Raw genomic sequence first — 9,545 nt, 5'->3', positions numbered from 1 at the left:
GTCGGCGACCACAAGAGTCATGTGAAATGCTCCAGTTTAAGAGACTGTTAATAAAAATTAGAGCGAATGTAAATGCAGGTAACATATTTTATTCGATAGGGAAATGGTTAGGAGAGAGGAGACAGAGATTTGAGATTATGGACACACATTTAAATTAGCAGAATGAGGCGACTGGTGTCCACCAGGTGTCTGTATGGAGGCTGCAACTTTTCACTATAAGTAAAAATGACTTAGCTGGAGGAATAGACAGAGCTGTATATTTAAATTTGCTGACAAAACTATGTTTGTTGGCACAGCATATGGGAGAAGAAAGTTGAAAACCGGCACTGATAGATTATTTGATTGGGCAGAATGCTGAATGATGCAATTTAACCTGTGAAAGTTTTAGATCATCGGCGTAGAAAGAAACATCAGAGTATTGTCTCAATGGAGGAAGGGCGAATTAAGAACCGTGGATCAGTGAAGAAATCAAGGGGTCTAAGTGCAGAAATCGCTAAAAGGTAACGTATAGCTACAAAAAAATAATTGCAATGACCTCAAGATGTCTGGAAATCAAATGGGTAATAATAACAATAATAAAACAGTACAAAGCTCTGATTAGTCCCAATATGGAGTTGTGTCCTGCTCTGGGCACCTCAGAAAGGATATATTGAACTCAGATGCGATGCAGTGAAGGTTCACCATAACGATACCAGGGCTTACATATTACACAATTAGGGAATGCTGCACAGCCAGTTAAGAATATTATGAGGCGATCTAATTCAGGTGTTTACGATGATTAAAAGAGCTGCGAAGAAGGGGGGAAATCCAAAACTTTCAGCCAGGCCATTCAGAAGTGAAGTTTGAAAACACTTAGTGGAATAAAGTGAAGTGAAACTCTAGAACCATTTCCACCAAAATGCTATTCAGACAAGATAGTTTGATTGCTTTAAAGAAGACCTGTGGATTTTTGTGAGGCAAGGTTATAAAAGATTATGGAATCAAAGTGGGTCAATGGAGTGAAGATTCAGATCAGCCATGATCTATTGATTGGTGCATCAAGGCGGCCTACTAGCATAAAAACATTAGAAATAGGAGCAGGAATAGGCCAATTATCCCCTGAAGCTTGCTCTGCCATTCAAAAAGATCATGGCTGATCTGATTGTGGCCTTAACTCCACTTTCCTGCCTGCCGCCTGTAACCTTTGACTCACCTGCAGATTAAAAATCTGCCTACCTCAGACTTGAATGACTCAGTCTCCAGTATTCTCTGCAATAGCGAATTCCAAAGGTTAACAATCCCCTCAGAGCTGAAATATTTCTTCATTTCCGTCTTAAATGGGAGATCCCTTATTTTTAAACTGTGCCCCTAGTTATAGATTCCCCAGGAGGGAAGAAATCCTCTCAGCATCCACCCTGCCAATCCCCTCAGAATCGTATACATTTTAATATAATCATCTCTCCTTCTAAACTCCAATGAGTGTAGGCCCCACTTGCTCATAAAACGACCTTTCATCCTTGGAATGAACCCTGCGCGCCTTCTCTGTACTGGCTTGAATGAAAGTTTCTCACTCCTTAAGTAAGGAGGCCAGGCCATTGAAAGGTTCTCTAGGTTTGGTCTCTACAATGCCCTGTACAACCATACCAAGACGTCCTTACTTTTATTTTCCACGTCTTTTCTATTAAAAGCTAAAATATCATTTGTCTTCCAAATTACTTGATGATTACCGGGTACATGAAACATGCTAACTTTTCATGTTTCATGTACCCGGACTCCTAGATCCTACTGTATCGCAGCATTTGGCAGGTTCAAACAAAAAACTACTGCGGATGCTGGAAATCCAAAACAAAAACAGAATTACCTGGAAAAACTCAGCAGGTCTGGCAGCATCGGCGAAGAAGAAAAGAGTTGGCGTTTCAAGTCCTCAAGACCCTTCAACAGAACTGAGTAATATTAGGAGAGGGGTGAAATATAAGCTGGTTTAAGGTGGGGAGGTGGGGGGAGAGAAGTTGGGGGGCGGGGGGCGGGGTTGTAGGGACAAGCAAGCAGTGATAGGAGCAGATAATCAAAAGATGTCACAGACAAAGAAACAAAGAGGTGTTGAAGGTGGTGATATTATCTAAACAAATGTGCTAATTAAGAATGGATTGGAGGACACTCAAGGTACAGCTCTAGTGGGGGTGGGGTGGAAAGACTGACAGGGCATTAAAGGTATAAATTTAAAAATAATGGAAATAGGTGGGAAAAGAAAAATCTATATAAATTATTGGAAAAAACAGAAGGGAGGGGGAAGAAACAGAAAGGGGGTGGGGATGGAGGAGGGAGTTCAAGATCTAAAGTTGTTGAATTCAATATTCAGTCCAGAAGGCTGTAAAGTGCCTAGCCAGAAGATGAGGTGCTGTTCCTCCAGTTTGCGTTGGGCTTCACTGGAACAATGCAGCAAGCCAAGGACAGACATGTGGGCAAGAGAGCAGGGTGGTGTGTTAAAATGGCAAGCGACAGGGAGGTCTGGGTCTTTCTTGCGGACAGACCACAGGTGTTCTGCAAAGCGGTCGCCCAGTTTATGTTTGGTCTCTCCAATGTAGAGGAGACCGCATTGGGAGCAACGAATACAGTAGACTAAGTTAGGGGAAATGCAAGTGAAATGCTGCTTCACTTGAAAGGAGTGTTTGGGCCCTTGGATGGTGAGGAGAGAGGAAGTGAAGGGGTAGGTGTTGCAGCTTCTGCGTGGGCATGGGGAGGTGCCATAGGTGGGGGTTGAGGAGTAGGGGGTGATGGAGGAGTGGACCAGGGTGTCCCGGAGGGAACGATCCCTACGGAATGCCGTCAGGGGGGGTGAAGGGAAGATGTGTTTGGTGATGGCATCATCCTGGTGTTGGTGGAAATGGCGGAGGATGATCCTTTGAATGCGGAGGCTGGTGGGGTGATAAGTGAGGACAAGGGGGACCCTATCATGTTTCTGGGAGGGAGGAGAAGGCATGAGGGCGGATGCGCGGGAGATGGGCCGGACATGGTTGAGGGCCCTGTCAATGACCATGGGTGGAAAACCTCAGTTAAGGAAGAAGGAGGACATGTCAGAGGAACTGTTTTTGAAGTTAGCATCATCAGAACAGATGCGACGGAGGTGAAGGAACTGAGAGAATGGGATGGAGTCCTTACAGGAAGCGGGGTGTGAGGAGCTGTAGTCGATGTAGCTGTGGGAGTCGGTAGGCTTGTAATGGATATTGGTGGACAGTCTATCACCAGAAATTGAGACAGAGAGGTCAAGTAAGGGAAGGGAAGTGTCAGAGATGGACCATGTGAAAATGATGCAGGGGTGGAGATTGGAAGCAAAATTAATAAATTTTTCCAGGTCCCGACGAGAGCATGAAGCAGCACCGAAGTAATCATCGATGTACCAGAGAAAGAGTTGTGGGAGGAGGCCGGGGTAGGACTGGAACAAGGAATGTTCCACATGCCCCATAAAGAGACAGGCGTAGCTGGGGGTCCTCCTTACAATTTGCTTCCATGCTTATCTTTGTATCGTCAGAAAATTTGGCGACAAGGCAAATGGTCCCTTCTCCCATGTTATTAATATAGATTGTAATAAACTGAAGTTCCCTGTGGCACTCCACTAGTTAAAATTTGTCAATCTCAAAATGACCCATTTACCCTGGCTCTCTGATTCCTATTTGTTAACTAATCATTTATCCATGCTAATATATTATCCTCAAATTCCTAAACTCATATCTTGTGTAGTAAGCTTCCATGAGGCATCTTTTCGAATCCCTTTGAAAATCCAAATACACTACCTTTGCTGGTTCCCCTGTATCCAACCTGTTCCATCCTCAAAGAATTCCAATAACTTTATAAAGCATGATTTCCCTTTCATATAACCATGGTGACTCCGCTTGATTGTATTATGATATTCTAAATTCCTGCTACTACTCGATGTGTCCAGGCGAGATTATTTACCCAACTGCATCACAGTCTCTCTCTAATGTATCATAACTCACATTGTCCCCTGTTACTCCCCTACACAACTCCCTTTAAGTTAACATTATGTTTTCAGCACTACCCCAATTGTGCTATCCTGCCAGGTTATGCATGCGCCTTGTTGTGTCCGCTCCTTCACTCCGAGTTTCTTATTTTCATCTACAACTACCTCAGCACCAAAAAAGATTTGCGCCACCGCTCTTTGGTCTTACTTTTCTGTTACTTATCGAATTCTTTTGGGTGAAAGAACTCTTTCTGTAGCATTTTAACCAACTCACTCAGGGGGTTGCTGTTCACCATCAATAACCCTGCTGCCAGACGGTCACCGACGTGGCTGGCGATGCATGTGCACATATTCGCCTAAATTACACTCGTTTCCAGAGTTTCCTTCAACTTAGTTCAATTCCTGTTCCCAAATTCTCTCTAATACACTTTGGGCTTAGCTCAGGGGTGATCAGTTCCAGAATCGCTGGTCAAGTTTCCACTGCTTAGGGTAAAGGATCGTTCTACAGATGCTACCAGAATGTTGAGTTTTCCAACATTTTCGGTTTTTATCCACTGCTTAGGATACTGTCACAGCTTGCCAATACTATTCTTTCAAAAATAATTAACAGATTTGAAGGGGACACGTAATATAAAGAAGGCCTCCTTCCCACCGCCTCTCCTAAACTACTCTTGTCCCTCTGTCCTTGCAAACTACTGCTCCATCTTCAAATGCCTTTTCTTCTTCAAACTGCTTGAAGGTATAGTCATCTGCCATATCCATACCTACCTTACCAGGAGGAATTCCATGTCTGAATTCATCCAATCACGTTTCTGCTACTGCCAACAGAAATGAGACAACCCTTATTTAAATCACAAGTTGTGTTCTATTCAACTGTAACAGTGGTACGCTACCACTCCTCATAGTTTTAGGCCTGTCTTTAGCCATTGACATGGTTGATCACACCATCCGACGACTCTCCACCATCCATCTGTTGGCTGGGATTGGCCTCACCTATCTCCATCCTTATTTATTAAGTAACAGCCAAAGAATTACTTGCAATGGCATCTCTTCCTACTCCTTTGCCATCATCTCAGGAGTACGCTAACAGTATATCCTTGCCCACCGCCCCCACTCCACCAACCCCCCCACCACCACCCCCCCACCACCCCCCCACCACCACACCCCCCCCCACCCCCCCACCCCCCCACCACCCCCCCCCACCCCCACTACCCCGCCCCAATTCTATTTCTCTGCTCTCCCTTGGTGACATCACCTGAAAGCACATCAGGTTCTGTATGTACGTTGAAACCACGCAGCTCCACCTCATCATTGGATTCCTTTACTGTGCTGGGTGATCAGAAATCTCTTCCAACAATTGGAAAGAACAAAGCTGTTGCTTTTGCTCCCATCATGAATTTCATTCTCTAGTCACCAACTTCATCCCTCCCACAGGCTGAGTAACCCCTGAGGTTGAACCAAATTGTTCTCATCCTTGCTGTCATCTTTGAGCCCTAGATATAGAGTGGAATTTTACGGTCACCCGTTGGTGGAGCTGAAGATGAGGGGCATGCAGCATGTGGTCTGCATTTATGGGGGACGGTGGAGGCGTTGGGTAGCCCTCCAGCCTTTGAACCTATTGAGGCCCTTAAGTGGCCAATCGATAGCCACGAAAGTGTCTCATCCTGCTCGCCGCCACTCTTGCCCATGCCAAGTCGCTAACCTAGCAGCTTTAGCTGTGCGGGTTGGTGTCGGGCAAGGGTAGGGTACCTCTATTGGGAGATCCCTGCACACCAGAGGCACTCTCTCGCCAAGATTATGCCCTCCTTTATCCCCATCACTTCTCCCGCTGGGGCCTGCCAGCCAGGCCCTACCATATCCACAATTACTTACTTACATCAGCCTGGATCTATTAGATTTCTTCTTTGGGGACCAGTTTTAGTCCAAGTAGCGGTCACCGCTCAAACCTACAGAGTTGCTGGGCATCCAATTGGCCGGCAACCCTCCTAGGCAGGAATCCTCCCCAGATGGGTGTGCAAGTCATGCCCTCAGCCAGTTTTCACCCCACCGAATGTTAAATGGGTTCCACAACTGGCGGGGCAGGCAACGCCATAAAAAATCCTGCCCTTGCAACTGTAAAGTCTAACCTGATGTTTCCCCTGGCTGTGGTATCTAAAACACGGGGGATAAGACTCAAGATGGGTGGCCGATTACTCAGGACTGAGACAAAGAAGTATAAAGCTGTCCCATTCGTCCCAGACCGCTGCTCTTTCTCCATAATCCTCAAATTTTCGAGTATAAATTCTATTCACTTTTGGAAGCGACTACTGAGTTTGCTCCATCATCCTTTGAAACCTTGCATTCCAGATCATAGCAACTGACTACATCGTATTTCGTCACCAGCTAAAGTAAAAGAGGTGTGCACAGAAGTGGTAAGCATATGAAATTGAGATTATTAGTGGCTAACCTTGCATTGTGCTCACTTTCTAACACGTCATAGAAGAATGCAACGCCAAATGGTCACTTGGCCCATCATGTTCTTTGAAAGAGCTAAACTATTATTTCCACTTCACTGCTTGACCTGCATTACCATGCAGACGTCTCAACTTCATAAAAGTATCCAATTCCCCCTTTAGAGATTTAATTGAATCTATTTCCTGCACCCTTTCAGGCAGTGAATTCCAGACCATCACAACTCGCTGCCTGTGTTTTCCTTATGCCGCCTTTGGACTCAAAATGTTAACTCTGTTTCTCTCTCCACAGATGCTGCCAGAGAAGTTGAGGTATCCGGCATTTTCTATTTTTATTTCAGGTGATTCTTCCCTATTTAATAAAGAGAATAGTTTAATAAAGTGAGCGTTGGTCTAAAGAAAGTGAGTCTGGGGAATTAATAATGGAAACTAGGGAGATGGCAGATGAATTAAACAGATAGTTTGCATCGGTCTCCATGACAGTAGACAAGTAACATCGCAGAAGTAGCTGCAAATCAGGAAATGGGAGGAAGGAGCTGAAGAAAATTACAATCATCAGGGAAATGGTACTGAGCATATTGAGAGCTGACAATTCCCCGGGTCCTGATGGACTTCATCCTAGGGTCTTAAAAGAAGTGGCTAGTGAGGTAAATGATGCATGGGTTTGAATTTTCCAAAATTCCCTAGGTTCTGGGAAAGTTCCAATAGATTGGAAAATACCGAATGTAACTCCTTTATTCAAAAAGGGAGATAGACAGAAAGCAGGAACTACAGGTCAATTAGCTTAACACCTGCCATAGGAAAATGTTAGAAGCTATTATTAAAGATATTATAGCCCAGCACTTAGAAAAATTTAAGGCAGCCAGGCAGAGTCAACATGGTTTTGTGAAAGGGAAATCATGTTTAACCAATTTATTGGAGTTCTTTGAAGAAGTTACATGTGCTGTGGATAAAGAGGATGTACTGTACTTAAATTCTCAGAAGGCAATTGATAAGGTGTCACACCAAAGATTATTGTGGAAATTAAAAGCTCATGGTGTAGGGGACAACATATTAGCATGGATAGAAGATTGGCTAGCTAACAGAAAACAGAGAGTAGGCATAATTGGGCCATTTGCTGGTTGACATGATGTAACCAGCGATGTGCCACAGGGATCAGTCCTGGAGAACCAATGTTTTACATTCTTTTATCCATTCATACGATGTGGCATCACTGGCTAGGCCAATATTTATTGTCCATCCATAACTGCCCTTGAGAAGGTGGGGGTGAACTGCCTTCTTGAACTGCTGCTGTCCATGCGATGTAGGTACACCCACAGTGTTCTTAGAGAGGGAGTTCCAGGGTTTTGACCCAGTAACAGTGAAGGAATGGCGATATATTTCCAAATCAGGATGGCGAGTGGTTTGGAAGGGAACTTGCAGGTGGTGGAGTTCCCATGTATCTGCTACCCTTATCTTTCTAGATGGTAGTTATTGTGGGTTTGGAAGGTGATGCCTAAGGAGGCTTGGTCAATTCCTGCAGTGCATCTTGTAGACAGTACATATCACTGCCATTGTGCGTCGGTGGTGGAGGGAGTGAATGTTTGTGGATGGGGTGCCAGTCAATCGGCCTGCTTTTTCCTGGATAGTGTCAAGCATCTTGAGTGGCGTTGGAGCTGCACTCTTTCAGGCAAGTAGAGGGTATTCCATCACACTCCTGATTTGTGCCTTGTAGATGGTGGACAGGCTTTGGGGAGCCCGGAGGTAAATCACTCACCACAGAGATCCCAGCATCTGACCTGCTCTTGTAGCCACAGTATTTATATGGCTAGTCCAGTTCAGTTTCTAGTCAATGGTAACCCCAAAGTGTTGGTAGTGGGGGGTTCACCGATTGTAATGCCATTGAATGTCAAGGGGAGATGGTTAGATTGTCTCTTGTTGGAAGTGGTCGTTGCCTGACACTTATGTGGCGCGAATGTTACTTTCCATTTGTCGGCCCGAGCCTGGATATTATCCAGGCCTTGCTGCATTTGGGCATGGACTGCTTTAAATTTATTTTAATGACTTGAATGGAGGAACTAAAGTTATGGTTGCTAAATTTGATGATGACACAAGGATAGCTAGGAAAGTAAGTTGTGACGAGGGCTTAAGGAAGCTACAAAGGGATATAGATAGGTTTGTGAGGGGGCAAATATCTGGCAAATGGAATATAATGTGGAAAATGTGAAATTGTCCATTTTGGCAGCGAGAATAAAAGGAAGCATTTTATTTAAATGTTGAGCGATTGCAGAGCCCTGAGGTGTAGAGGGATCTGTGTGCCCAACTGTACAAATCACAAAAGGTTAGTATGCATATACAGCAAGTAATTAGGAAAGCTAATAGAATGTTATTGTTTATTGCATGGGGAAATTGAATACGAAAGTAGGGAGGGTATTCTTCATTTATACAGGGCATTGGTGAGACTACATTTGGAGTACTGTGTACAGTATTGGTCTCCTTATTTAAGGAAGGATGCAATTGCGTTGGAAGAATGTTTACAAGAGTAATACCTGGAATGGGCGAGTTGTTTTATGAGGAACAGTTGGACAGGCTAGATTTCTATCTAGCTGGAGTATAGAAGAGTGAGAGGCGACTTGATTGAAAATATGAGACCCGGAGTTGTCTTGAAAGGGTGGATGTAGGCTTAAAAATAAGGGTTCGTCTATTTAAGACAAAGATGAAGAGAATTTTTTCTCTCAGCGGGTTGTGAGTCTTTGGAACTCTCTTCCTCAAAGGGCGGTGAAAGCAGAGTCTTGAATATTTTTAAAGCAGTGGTAAATAGATTCTTAATAAGCAATGGGTGAAAGGTTATTGGGGGTAGGCAGGAATGTGGAGTTCAGGTTACAATCAGATCAGCCATGATCTTATTGAATGGGCGAGCAGGCTCGCGAGGCCAAGTGGCCTACTCCTGCTCCTAATTCGTATGCTCGTATGCCTATGCTCATTTTGGAAGTTTGCCTCTATCCACCTAATGTCTGTTACAATCCTCCTCATTGCTTACTACGTTTCTGAATTCCGTGCCATCTTTAAACTTTGACATTATACATTATGCCAAGTCCATGTCGTTAATAGATATTAAGAAATGAGGTGGTCACAACCGAACCCTGGGAGCACCACTG

General features: G+C 44.4%; 1 pseudogene; it reads left to right on the top strand.

The window, feature by feature from the left end:
• The first annotated feature begins 426 nt into the window (after nucleotides 1-426).
• Nucleotides 427-9,545, top strand: part of LOC144687996 (immunoglobulin lambda-1 light chain-like) — a 31,842-nt pseudogene continuing 22,723 nt past the window's right edge.

The sequence above is a fragment of the Cetorhinus maximus genome, chromosome 12 (assembly GCF_964194155.1).
Source record: "Cetorhinus maximus chromosome 12, sCetMax3.hap1.1, whole genome shotgun sequence".
Classification (NCBI taxonomy): Eukaryota; Metazoa; Chordata; class Chondrichthyes; order Lamniformes; family Cetorhinidae; genus Cetorhinus; species Cetorhinus maximus.
Note: the sequence above shows the minus strand (reverse complement) of the source record. Positions and strands in the feature narration are given on the sequence as shown.